The following is a 14128-nucleotide window of genomic DNA, read 5'->3' as shown; positions in this document are numbered from 1 at the left end:
AATGGGGCAAATAAGACAGCCAAAACTCTACTGGTTCAGCCTGCTGCAAACTCTTCAGTTTGCATCACTGCTAAAGCCTTTCATGATGTAAGTCTTTCTACAGTTCAGTTAATGATGTTGAGAAAGAAGAACCGGACAGCAGAGGCTTGATGTTGCTTAACATTATGTTCTCAGCCTGTCCACTGATAGCACAAGGGTACACATATAAACTTTGTTCCTGCACCGCTCTCTTTGGGAGTCTTGCTACCGATTTTAACAATCATAGGTTCATCCCTATAGTACTTAGATCATTGGATCATGGTAGAACAAGCAAAGTCCGTGGCTTTTTGCAGCTCATCTTTTACTTCATAGTTCACAATTCTCAGTTCTGGCTCTCTTCTCTAGGAATTCACTTCCTTTCAAAGGACAAACCCAAACCAAAAACCAACCCACTAACCCCATTAGTCAAATAGGTTTTTTTGTTTTCTTTAAAGTGCATTATAAATGACAAAAGCAATACTATTACATTTAAACCATTAGGCGGTACTGTAGGAGGTACTCTTGATTGGAAATGTCTTCACAGTTGGTTTCAGCTACACCAACAGAAATGTGGAATAACTCCATTGACTTCTGTGAGTTGTTCTGGATTAAAGCTAATCTGAGAGCAGAAGTTAGCTCATATTTTAGAAAACTGCATTAAATCAAATGGTTTAAGAGTTGAATCTCTTCAATTTAACTTTCCCAAAATAACCCTTTCAATCACATCAGCATATTTATGCTTTATCTGCCTGGTATAATGTAGTTCTGTTGACTTCAATTAATAAAAATTATACATTTTGAAAAATCCCAGCAATAACTTTAAACTTGCTCTGGCTAGCAGAGATTAAAAAGGATATTTTTGTTTGATGTCTCTTGGAAGGTATACATACCATGGTGACCTTATAACAACTGATAGGGAGACTATTTTCTAATGGTCTTTCACTCTTAGAATCCATAACCTATATAGGAAAGAAAAAGAAATACTGAAGTGGTTTAATGCTGAAGGTCTTATCAGCACGAGTTTGGGGTGGCTGCATGACTTATGATTCGAGTTGGGTGAACTTTTTTGGCACATAGCAAATTCACCGAAAAGTGTGTGTTTGGGGGGCACTGAATCTATTCGTGAACATGAGTTGAATTCAAGCAAATAGTTTCAGTGGAAAAAACTAAAACAAAAATTTCAGAAACGTTCACGTGGTTTGTTTCAAAAATGTCAAAATGAACCTTTTCAATATTTTGTTGTGAATCAGCATTGTCTGATCAGATGAAATGCAGATTCAAAACAACATTTTCAAAATGAAAAGGAGTACTTGTGGCACCTTAGAGACTAACCAATTTATTAGAGCATAAGCTCTAATGAAGTGAGCTGTAGCTCACGAAAGCTTATGCTCTAATAAATTGGTTAGTCTCTAAGGTGCCACAAGTACTCCTTTTCTTTTTGCGAATACAGACTAACACGGCTGTTACTCTGAAACATTTTCAAAATGAAACTCTGATTTGAATTGACATTCAAAACATTGTTTGACCTGAACAAAATTTTGGTTTTTCATTTCAGCAAAAAACCCCCACAAAAACAAACAAAGAAATTCAGTTTCAGCTTCAAACTGATTTGTGTGCGTGCACGCATTTGTTTGTTCAGATGCACTTCTGATCAGCAAAGTATTTCAAAAGAGTGTCCATTCAACCTTTATGCAGCACAGTCACTCAGGACCCAGTTCAGGAAAGCACTTGCTTAACATCAGCATGGTTAACTGCTTTCCTGAAAAGGAATGTTTTTCTGAACCCAAAGTAAAAAAAGCTGAAGTTTTAGATTTTCTAGAAAGTAACATTGAGTAAGTGACATTGCCATCAATATTATGGGAATCCTTTCTTATTGCTAAATCCTCTCAGAATTAAAGAGTCAAGAAGAAAATAAAACAAAAGAAGAAAATTAAGGACCTTTAGATTCAATATGCAAATTTTCAAAACACTTTCATTCCTTCTGGTGATCAAAGTGAGCTTTGTAATATTGATAATGAGGCAAAATATGTGCTTTTTTCTCCTTCAACAAAGGCATTATGATCATGGTGAGAAAGCAGGGACATTTGACGTCCCAACTATGTTAAAATCAAGCTCGGCATTCATCTCCTGCAATTAGCTCCCTGCGGGTCAAATTAAAACAAAACCAGAGGAAAGCAATAGGCGATTCTGCTGTAGTTGCAATGGAGCATGTTTGTCATAATCTGCAGCTTCTGGAGATCACGTATAAAGATCTCTCAATAAACTGGATACGCCAAAACGTTGTAGTGACAAAAGAGCAAATAGACTTGGCTTTTTTCACCAGGAAAAAAATACCAAAGATATAAAAATCATAAAGATCAGGGAAATCACTGGGCATCTGATTCTGTTTCTTCTGAGGTCAGCCAAAATTTTGATATTTACTTAAATGGGGACAGAATTAGGTACTGGGAAGAGAGGCGTATTTCTCTGTTGCATTCTATCAAACCAAGTTGAGATGATTTCCTGAAGCAGATATTTAATGAAGTAGGAAATATAGGGCATTTTTCATCTAATTCAAACTCTTATCTCCTCTTTTCTCTCTCCTGTGAAAATTACAGGCTAAGCTCATGAATAAATGTGGATTTTGCAAAACATTGGGAGACTTGGGATTTCCAAGCAGTAAAAAACAACATGGAGGAGGGAGTAATATTAGCAGCAATGGGTACTTTTAGGATGCCTATGATAGACAAGGAAATAGAAGATATACTCCTGGCCAGGAGGTCTCAGAATAGGAGCAACATTTTAAATCAAAGAGAAGCAGAAGTATCCCGAAGAGTACAAGGAAAAGACTGGCAAGAGAATTAGCTAGAAACAATTCAATTTAGAGAGAATTCAGCTATTACGTTGATAGGCACTAAAGAAAAATTCAAGACAGACAAAGCGTCAAAGCCACAAGTTATCAAAAAGTAGACAGAAAAACTTGTATGAAAGAACTGGCTTGGGGAGAGCCTAAAGACAGTGAAGGAGAGCACAACACTCCCTGATGTTGTGTCGTGTTGCTTTTTGCCCTTTGATACCACCCATTGTGCCCTTTCCTCATTACTCTACTGCTAAACCATTGCCCACATCTTGGCTATTTATTGCCTGGAGTAGTATAAATCTCTGACCTCATTTCTCCCACTCAAGTCTATTTTAAAGGGCACTGTTTAAAATATCTTTCCAATATCTTCCAGGTCATCCCCTCTTGAAACCCCATCTAGCCATCCTGACTATCTGTGCATCAAATTTAAGTCCCTCATCCTCATCTACAAGGCTTTACATAATTTTGCTTCCCTGTACCTTTTGCTCTGACTTCCTCCTCTTCCCCCTAATCTCCTTGCTTTACTGCTCCCTTCATCTCGTGCCAATATAGAGAAGGACCGGGATATCATACAGGAAGATCTGGATAACTAAACTGAAGTAATAGTAATAGGATGAAATTTAATAGTGAAAAGTGCAAGGTCATGCATTTATGGATTAATAACAAGAACTTTTGTTATAAACTGGGGATGCATCACTTGGAAGCAACAGAGGAGGAGAAGGATCTTGGAGTATTGGTTGATCACAGGATGACTATGAGCCGCCAATGTGATATGGCTGTGAAAAAAGCTAATGCGGTCTTGGGATGCATCAGGCGAGGTATTTCCAGTAGAGATAAGGAGGTGTTAGCACCGTTATACAAGGCACAGGTGAGACCTCATCTGGAATACTATGTGCAGTTCTTGTCTCCCATGTTTAAGAAAGATTAATTCAAACTGGAACAGGTACAGAGAAGGTCGACTAGGATGATCCGAGGAATGGAAAACCTGTCTGCTGAAAGGAGACTCAAAGAGCTTGGTTTGTTTAGCCTAACCAAAAGAAGGCTGAGGAGAGATACGATTCCTTTCTATAAATATATCAGTGGGATAAATACCATGGATGGAGAAGAATTATTTAAGCTCAGTACCAATGTGGACACAAGAACAAATGGATATAAACTGGCCATCAAGAAGTTTAGACTTGAAGTTAGATGAATGTTTCTAATCATCAGAGGAGTGAAGTTCTGGAACAGCCTTCCAAGGGGAGCAGTGAGGGCAAAAGACATATCTGGCTTCAAGACTAAGCTTCATAAGTTTATGGAAGGGATGACATGATGGCATAGCCTAATTTTGGCAATTAATTGATCTTCAATGATTAGCAGTTGATATGCCCAATGGCCTGTGATTGGATGTTAGATGGGGTGGGATCTGAGTTACCACAGAGAATTCTTTTCTGGGTGTCTGGCTGGTGAGTCTTGCCCACAGGCTCAGGCTGATCGCCATATTTAGGGTCGGGAAGGAATTTTCCTCCAGGGAAGATTGGCAGAGGTCCTGGGGTTTTTTCGCCTTCTCTGCAGCATGGGGCATGGGTCACTTGCTGGAGGATTCTCTGCACCTTGAAGTCTTTAAACCATGATTTGAGGACTGTAATAGCTCAGACATAGGTTAGAGGTTTGTTACAGGAGTGGGTGGGTGAGATTCTGTGGGCTGCGTTTTGCAGGAGGTCAGACTGGACGATCATAATGGTCCCTTCTGACCTTAAAGTCTATGATTCTTTCCATCCCTCTCCGCTCTCTTTCTCCCTCTTATCATCTGCCAATGGCTCTCTCCCTATTCCGGTTCACTCCCTTCTTGAAACTCCCTTGTTCCAAGAATGCTCCTACTCACCATCTCTGATTTCCCAACTCCTCCCTTTCTCATACTCTTGGGCTGTGCCTTGCCTTTGTTTGCCTTATTTTATATCTTCCAGGCAGGAAACATACGTGAAGTTTTACAAACAGTTGGGTAAGTTTATAGTGCTATAGATGTGTTTTTTAATTACGCATCATCCCAAATTTCTTATGAATTCCCCACCTTTCCAGTTAAGGGAATTTCACATTATAGTATATGTGCCAAGGGCCATTAGAGTCTTGGCATACATTTATGCTGTAATTAAATCAGTTTCTCATATAGACCTTTTCATCAGGATGGTGCAATATCCTCAAGATATTTCCAATGTTAGCCTATGTAATGCTCTCACAGAGTCAAATATGGGAATCAGAGTAGCAGCTGTGTTAGTCTGTATTCGCAAAAAGAAAAAGGTGTACTTGTGGCACCTTAGAGACTAACCAATTTATTTGAGCATAAGCTTTCGTGAGCTACAGCTGTAGCTCACTGCTGTAGCTCACAAAAGCTTATGATCAAATAAATTGGTTAGTCTCTAAGGTGCCACAAATACACCTTTTCTTTTTGCAAATATGGGAATGATATCTTTATCTATGGAACCAGCACAGCTCTCCACACTGCAGTTTACTCATCAAGGAAGGGTGGTCTCTTACACTGAAGTGCTCGGGGGGGTGTTTTTTCACACCCCTGAATGAGAAAGTTGCAGCGCTGTAACGTGCCCGTGTAGATAAGCCCAAGTTCTTGTGATGGGAAAGTAGTTAACTTCTTATCTCAAAGAACAGTGAATGATATGTTGCCTAATTACATCTACATATCTATCTTTTGGATCTGAAAAAAGTGATGCAAACAGGTGTGAACATGTTCTTTGAGAAAAAGAAAAAGATATTGGCTAACCATCTCACCTCTCAGTTTAGGTACTTTGAGCAAGAGCATTAATATGGAAGGGGTGATAGTTAGGGTTGCTGGGACTGAAGATGCTACCTTGTCTGTTGTTTTTAGTTCCGGTTATAACACTGATCACTGTACTTTTGTTAACAAACACAATCGTGTTGCCACAAACAGGGATAGGATACAGAGGGACCTAGACAAATTGGAGGATTGGGCCAAAAGAAATCTGATGAGGTTCAACAAGGACAAGTGCAGAGTCCTGCACTTAGGACGGAAGAATCCAATGCACCGCTACAGACTAGGGACCGAATGGCTAGGCAGCAGTTCTGCAGAGAAGGACCTAGGGGTGACAGTGAACGAGAAGCTGGATATGAGTCAACAGTGTGCCCTTGTTGCCAAGAAGGCCAAGGAACTGGGATTGTTTAGTCTGCGGAAGAGAAGAATGAGGGGGGATTTGATAGCTGCTTTTAACTACCTGAAAGGTGGATCCAAAGAGGATGGATCTAGACTATTCTCAGTGATAGCAGATGACAGGACAAGGAGTAATGATCTCAAGTTGCAGTGGGGGAGGTTTAGGTTGGATATTGGGAAAAACGTTTTCACTAGGAGGGTGGTGAATGCGTTACCTAGGGAGGTGGTGGAATCCCCTTCCTTAGAAGTTTTTAAGGTCAGGCTTGACAAAGCCCTAGCTGGGATGATTTAGTTGGGATTGGTCCTGCTCTGGGCAGGGGGGTTGGACTAGATGACCTCCAGAGGTCCCTTCCAACTCTGTTATTCTATGAAACAGCTGTATTAATGTACCAAACAATTCTTTTGCCCCAGTGAGGTATATTCCCTATTTTAGCCATGCACAGAAGAGCTAAAAACTGAAAAGTCATTTTTCTTTTAATGGGCAATTTAGCAACGTGCCACGTGAGGCCATTCCTTTGCAATGATCAAGACACCAATTAAAATGAATGAATATTAATTTTAAATGCTTGAGCATGTTTCAAAGAAGTGCCATGACAGTGTTTGCTTCTTGAAAGTTATGAGTTTTGCTAAGCATGATCATATTAGCCATTGACGGTTTGACATCTAAAAGGAATCTACTACTAGAAAAAACTTGAGCTTGTGGACATCATATGTAACCAACACATAGATAAATGCTACATAACGGATCTGGAAACTGAAATCTTCCTTGAGTGTGAATGTAGCACTCATGAAAGAGGACAGACCAGCCTGAAACCTGAAGTCCTCCAGTCACCTACAAAAGTACAGTATGTACAGTAGAAGAACATAGCTCTCACGTCGTCTTGTCAACGTGTTTCAATACTGGTTGCGAGACCCGGAGAAATCCTTGTTCACAATCCACAGGCCATTTATTCATTGTCCCCTCTGGTGAGGCTGCTAACAAGAGTGCCAATTCATTCTGATTAAGGTGATAGATTTTGCGCTGTGGATGCCTCTTCACTGAGAACTAGACTGAGACCACCCCTCTTGTTCCACAAGGGCAACTGAAGACATCAAATGAGATCAACTTTTGACCACTACTGACTGATATGATCAAGCGGCGACCCAGAAGTAAAGGGTATGTATATCGTCAATCCCACTGAGTGGTCCAGCCCTACTTTTCTAAAATAAAAGAGCTTTATCCTTACAAAATAAATGTTTCAAAAGAATAAAATACACCAAAGGTGCTTGTTAAAGCAGTATTGCTCAACTATGGTTTTTTTTGAAGAACTTGTAAGAGCATGTGAGAATTTCATGAAACAGATGTACAAGTAAAATTTCAGCTACAAGGGAATAATAAAAGGGAATGGCCCTGAAGAAAAAAAAATCCCTTATTTATTTTCTAACCAGAAGGATAGATTTAGGCAAGGCTATGTTCCACACCTGTGCCCCCAATACATGCCTCAGTGGAATTTTACTAAATAAATATAATTTCCCCCCAACTTAAAAATCTTGCTCACGAACAAAGCCAACTGACCTGCAAAAGTTGTGTCAGCGATGGGAAATTGCGTGGAGCGAGCCAATACTCTGAGGGGGCAATCAGAATTCTCTCTCAGGTGCTTGACTGGTGGGTTTAAGTGAGTGCCACATGTGGGGTCTGGAAGGAAGGTCAGATTGGCAGGGCCAGCTTGGTTTTTTAGCATATCTCTGCAGTCTGGGGGACTAGTCACTTGCAAGGATTGCCTGGGTCTCTCTAAATAAAATCAATTCCCTGCCCTTGCAGAGGCCTCAGACATTGGTGCACCTCAGTCCCTCCTATCCTTTGTTTGTGGCACATACTAGTTTAGTCATCTGTGAGCTGTATTGCTTTGGTTTAATTCTGGTTGCTAGGTTTCGTGTGTGGGTGCTGGGTGCTATTTGTGACCTGTGATATACAAGAGGTCAGATTAGATGATCTGATGGGTCCTTTCTGGCTTTAAACTCAACGATAATCATAAGTAGTCGTAAACACTTCTCTCTTTCCCCACTCAGCACAAGGACTATCTGTTGTGTTAGTGTCACGTCTACACAATGGGGTCTTGGTCCATGACTGGGGCTCCTAGGTGCTACCTCAATACAAAAAATAAAACGGTAATAATAAATGGAGGATTAGAATGCTCCTTAGATTACCTCTCTTTATGGGGAAAGAAAACAAGCTGAAATTCATACAAAAATAGGAGCTGTGACAGCATTAGCCTCTCATCTCCGAGGGTCTAGCTTCAAATTCTGGATATCTGATCATAGGCAAAAAAGAGTGCATTACGGCACATTACCAAAACTGCCAAGCAATATGGGATCACTGGCCCTTTCATGGGTCTACACAGGATCAGCAGGTGTGTTGACCTAGCAGGATTAAGGTATACTGGCAGGCATGGGTGGTGAGAAGCTTCCCATACCAACCCTGCCTCAAACCATTGCTATCAGTCCCTCACTTTTCAAATTGATCTGAGTTTTTAAGAAATGATTTACATGAAGATTAGTCAGTCTTCCTCAAAGCCCTGAAGGGTGACAGCTGCACTGTGCTTTCTCTTCAGTGGGCTAGCTCTGGAAGTGCAGCAGTTTATGAATTTAGATAAATGGAAAACCTAATTTCTGACAAATTGGCAGAACGCCAGGCATGTGTCATTCTCTAATTACAAGATGTAATACTTCCTGGAACAGGTAATTTCACTTCAGATAAATGGCAAGCAGTGGCCAGTTGAATTATTCTTCAAGAAAGAGGCATTATAAAACCATTTAGTTTATGTCAGGAGTAAGGCCCTGCAGCTGTGCCTGCTCAGTACTCCTGCCACCTTAACGAGCCAGCTAGGCTGCCTGATGGAGCACCCTGCCCGACTGGCTGAGGAAGCCAGAAGGCCGATTCTTAAACTCAGCAGTTTCTTGCTGGTTATTCAAATGCCCATGGACTTTGCCTCCCTAAGCTTGTATTTCTTGCCAAGCTCTGCTCCTGTTCTGCCCCACCACAGCTCCAGCCCAGAGCCTGCCCTCCTCCTGCAATCTTGGTAATCTCTCTTTGACACAGGCCTGGTTCCTGACTCTGACTCTGTCTTGACCCTTGACTGTGGCATTTGGTTTCCGACTCTGGTTCTGATCTTTGGCTTTGCCTCAAACCCTACCTCTGGCATTTGGACTCTGACAACTAGGCTTGATAGCGTATTTCTTAGACACATATCTTCTTAAATTCAGCCCAAGGAGCTTTTGCATTCTCTTACCAACTTATTGAGAAAAAAAGGCAAGGAACAATACTAGATTTCTCAGAGAGTGACGGAATAAAGGATGACTGTTGTCTTTGTAACTATGGTTAATGAGACGACAGGAAATTTTTTCACATTGAGGCTGCATGCATTTTCTTCACTTTACATACAAACTAACCCTAGGAGGAACATGGGTATAAGTGCCTGTATAACCAGATGGTTACCAAGATATTTCTGATCATCCTGGCTACTACAGAAGGGTCAGTTCCTGTATTTATTTTTTATGAGAGTCCCAAGCAGATTGGATTGTAAGAACTATTTATTAAATTTTACTAACCAGAATAATAGGTTTTGCTTTAAGCATGGGGTGCCAATGAATGAAACCAGCAAGCTTTGATTGTGCTTCTTTTAAACCCTTGTTTGCATTATTATAAGGCATAACATATGAAATGAGCTCTTATTTAGCTCTCATGTTTTAAATACTATATCTTTCATTAACATGTTTGGATTGGGATTGAATGATATAGGCAAAAAGACTTTTGTTCACTGCTTTTCTTTAGAAGCCAGGTATGATAATAGCCCTGATCTTAGTTGGAATCTCTAGCTACTATTGTAATACAAATAATCTGTCTAGTTTAAAAAGGGAAAATTGAAATTGCTTGTTTAAGAAAGTGAGTGAAACACTACTATCATTTCTCCCCTTCAGAGGTTGAAGGAGTAGTTAAAAAAAAAAATCAGCGAAATTTTTTTGACAAAACCCTACTAGAGTGTGCAAAGCAGCTGGCAAATGTGACTTTGTGGGAGGGATAGTTTTGTTTATGTATCCAAACTAAGAGGGATCTGACTGTAGAGAGCAAAAACAGAACATAAGGAAGAGAGGAACTACAAGGTAACACATAGGCAATCAACTCTAAGATGTTTGAGCTCCAGAGAAGGCAAATCAAATCTACAAATCTACAAAAATCTACATAAATCAATGCTTTGAAGAAACTCAGAGAAAGGCAGAGGGAAACTTTGAGCAGTCAAGTACTCCAGGGGAGTAGTCCAAGTAATTCTTAACTTGCCATAAATGGTTATGAGAAAGTGCTGTTCTTGCATTTTCTTACACTGTTACCCTGACTCCAAAACTCTGCCTGTTACAACGTTCAACACTTTCATTAAGTCTTTTCCTCATAATGAAACTATATCTGAAATTTCCTCAAAATACAGCCTTTTTCAATGAAAATGAGCCAAATTAATCCCTGATGTACTTTTACCAATTCCACAGAATTACACTAGGACTGCATCAATAATGCATTTGTTGTGCAATTTCTCCAGCCTCTCTCGAACGCACTAGTTAACGTTTTATTTATTTCCAATTTTAACACTATCACTTAGTCCAGCTGTTTCATCTTCCTGGCACAAATAGCAGCCTCAGCCCTCCCAGCCTGTTTGGGAGCGTGCTCCCAGCTGAAGTACAGGTACATCTCAGGGTCACTAACTTTCACAATTTTATCACAAGCCTTGCAGCATTTGGTGTATTTCTTAAAGCCCCAGCTTCTGAGGTCATGTGGATACATAGCAATCTCAGCTGTCTTTCAAAAACAAAGTAAGTTTCTAGTCATCATGGTTAGAGAGAACTTGAAAATGTGACCTGAGCAACACCTAAAGGTTAAAAGAAGATAAACAAGAACCCCAAATGTATTCTTCTTTAACAATCACATGATTTGGGAGGGTGGATCTCACTCATTTCTGAGATAGTATTGGGGTTGGCAATACTAGTTTCACACTCTAGACTAGGGAGAACTCTAGAACGCTTCCATCTTTTTTACTTAATCCTTGGTAGGTCTGGAACAGGCCCTGGACAATGATAAAGACCCCAGCTCAACCCAGGAGCAAATCTCTACTGCTCTTTTGCCCAAACAAACTGTTCCCCAGCTGGCCATAATCCGTAAAACTTTCAAAGCACCTAAGTGACATAGGAGCCCATGTTCCAATAGGATTTAGCCTCCTAAATCAATTTGGTGCTTTTCAAAACATGTCCCTTGTCTCTATGCACATGCATACTCTCCCCAAATACACCTGCATTGACACAGTTTTGCTTCACTTTCTTATAGAAATTATTAAAGTTTAGATTTTGGATTGTGAGTTGGTGGGTGTTTTTGGTGTGTTTCTCTGGATCTGGGAGGATTTTGGAGATCGGAAACCTCATGTATTGCTTCCACTATTGCTTTTCTCCCAGCTGCATGGCTTGCTCAGAATTTATTTTTCCTGCATCCCCTCTTCTTCCATCTTGTTTCAGGTTGGCTTTATGATGGAGTTCCAAAGCTGCTTCAATCCCCTGAACTGCTGGTGCCAGTGGATTTTTATGTGGAAGGAAGACAGCTTCCTGTGTCTTACCATTGTAGGATTTTCTCAGCACTATTGAACAGTCTGGTCTCCAACAGTCATTTACTCACTAATAATCTTGCCTTCATACACAGCTACTTGTCAGGAGCATTTTCTCCACTTTTTCTCCCCCTCCTGCAGACTATGACATATAGCATTCAGAGAGCAGAAGCCCTGTCCCCTTAATGAATATTCATAACACCTTTTTCTATTTACTCCACTCTCTCCACCTACTGGTCAAAACTGCAGACTGAAACCCTACACAGCACTCTTGAACCTCACATGTTCTAACTTCATGAAAACCAAAAATCTTTATGGTCTCATACTAAGACTATTACTTTTACAAAGTTATTGCTGGACACAGCACCTCCCACTAAATCATTGGGACTACTCTGGTGAGTAACATTACTCCCCATCTTGAATCTCTGCAGGACTGGGCTCTATGTTTGCACAGCAGAAGACAGATCAGAAGTTCTGTCACCAACCAGTATTTATAACAATGTTAGTCTGTTCAGCCAAGGGATTCCTCCTCCTCTTTAGTAAATCACAAAGGGACAAATCCTGACATCCTTAGTCAGATGAAACTTTTAATGAGCGCTTACTTGAGTCAGATTTGAATAATCACTCCAGTGCTCAGAAGTGTGAATAATGGCTATAAGAATGAAGGTAGATGGCATAGATACATGGGGTCAAGGTTTAAGCACTGGAACTTTTTACAGTTAAACATATTGTATAACTTGGTATCAGAAATGAAAATACATTTATGTAGCTGTAAGAGCTCTTTGGGACATCTGAGATAGCTTGAATAACCAATATGTAACATTGGCTTGGCAGAATTCAATTTTTATTTTCTGATGAGTGGTAAAAGTTAAATTATTCCAGTACTCTGCATTTTACACAATACAATCTAGCTTTTCTTCAATCGTATCTGCTTTGATAGTGTTGCTATTCATATGAGTTATACTTTCTGAAACATCCATGAGCAACAGCAAAATGCAGCTAAGATTGTTTCCTACTAAAAGTTCGGGTTGCATCAAATATTTACTAGAAATAATTGGACAAAGAAAAATGTCCTTTTTGCAGAAGATTGTGTTGAGTACTACTTATGTTCCAATGTCTCAATACTCCTTGTTGGTAAGGCCAAAAACGAAGGAACAATTGGTAACAAAATTCATGAACTAGCTTATCACATGGAATTGTGTACATAAATCTTCATGTACTGCTTGGATTATTTACTGATCAAAAACAGTGAGATACTTGTGTAAAGTACATACTAAAGAGGTCATGAAAACACGACCTGTGATTTCAGCATCACAACTTTCACTACTATTGGAATGCAGTATTGTGTAGCACAACAAAACAGAATAGGTACATCTGCTACTTTAAGGACAGCTAGGATAGCATAGCATCTGCATTGTCTCACTTTAAATTATTTAAGATATTCAAGATTAATCTTATAGTGAAATAGTTGTCATAATACATCAAATACAGATGCAGTTAATTTTTAGTAGGTCACTAATGCTGTCTCTCTCAGTTTACCTGAGCAATGCAACCGGTATTTTGAGATGGGCAAAAGCATTTTTACCTCCCATACCAATTTTCTCAAGAGTTGCCTTACCCTTCTCTGCCCCCGCAGACATACTTGTTAGTGACTGAATATACCAATTCTAGTATTTTTGTTCTTAAGTACAGCATGTTTGTTTTCTTCATTTATGTACAAACTAGTTTTAGGAGTCCTTATCCAGGAGTGCAGGGCGAGAATCAACCAGAATAGAACAGCAAGCTCTCGAATTTTCTTTTGGCAAAGGCAACTACCTGTTCTCATTCTTGTCCAATAAGTAGCATGTGTTGATGGAAGACCATCCTTTATCTTACTTTGGGACCTGGTGTTAGGCAAGGAGGTAAACCAACTAGAATTAGTTACCCGCATTTATTATATGAAGAGATGGAAGTTTCTACACTGATTTGTCTTTTGCAAACCTATTATAGTCAATACATCCTGGAGAGTACTAGACCGTACTGATTACGGAATCAATTGTGGAGTCATCCCTCATATATGCACCACTACAATTCAACTGTAACCAAATATGTTCACAAGGGCTGCTATTAAAACATCTCTTCCAGTGGTGGAGAGGATAAGGGGGTGGGGAGATAGAACAGTAAATATCTCCCTCTCCTACCAAATTAAGGCTGAAAAAGTGGATCCTGCCATATTTTCCTTCTCTATGTACAGGTTAAGAGCTATGTACAAAGCCTCTAACTTCAAACTTTGCTAAAGAGATTGCCTCCCCTTGTGTTTAACTTTGTACAATAGGGAAGTGATATTGCCTGAATATACAATTGGCTGCCATTAGATCCAACAGTACTTTCCTGTATTTTCCACAGTATGCATCCAATGAAGTGAGCTGTAGCTCACAAAAGCTTATGCTCAAATAAATTGGTTAGTCTCTAAGGTGCCACAAGTACTCCTTTTCTTTTTCCACAAAGATCATC

Source organism: Lepidochelys kempii, chromosome 7 (genome assembly GCF_965140265.1).
Source record: "Lepidochelys kempii isolate rLepKem1 chromosome 7, rLepKem1.hap2, whole genome shotgun sequence".
Classification (NCBI taxonomy): Eukaryota; Metazoa; Chordata; order Testudines; family Cheloniidae; genus Lepidochelys; species Lepidochelys kempii.
The sequence above is the reverse complement of the archived record's forward strand: the minus strand, read 5'-3'. Positions refer to the sequence as shown.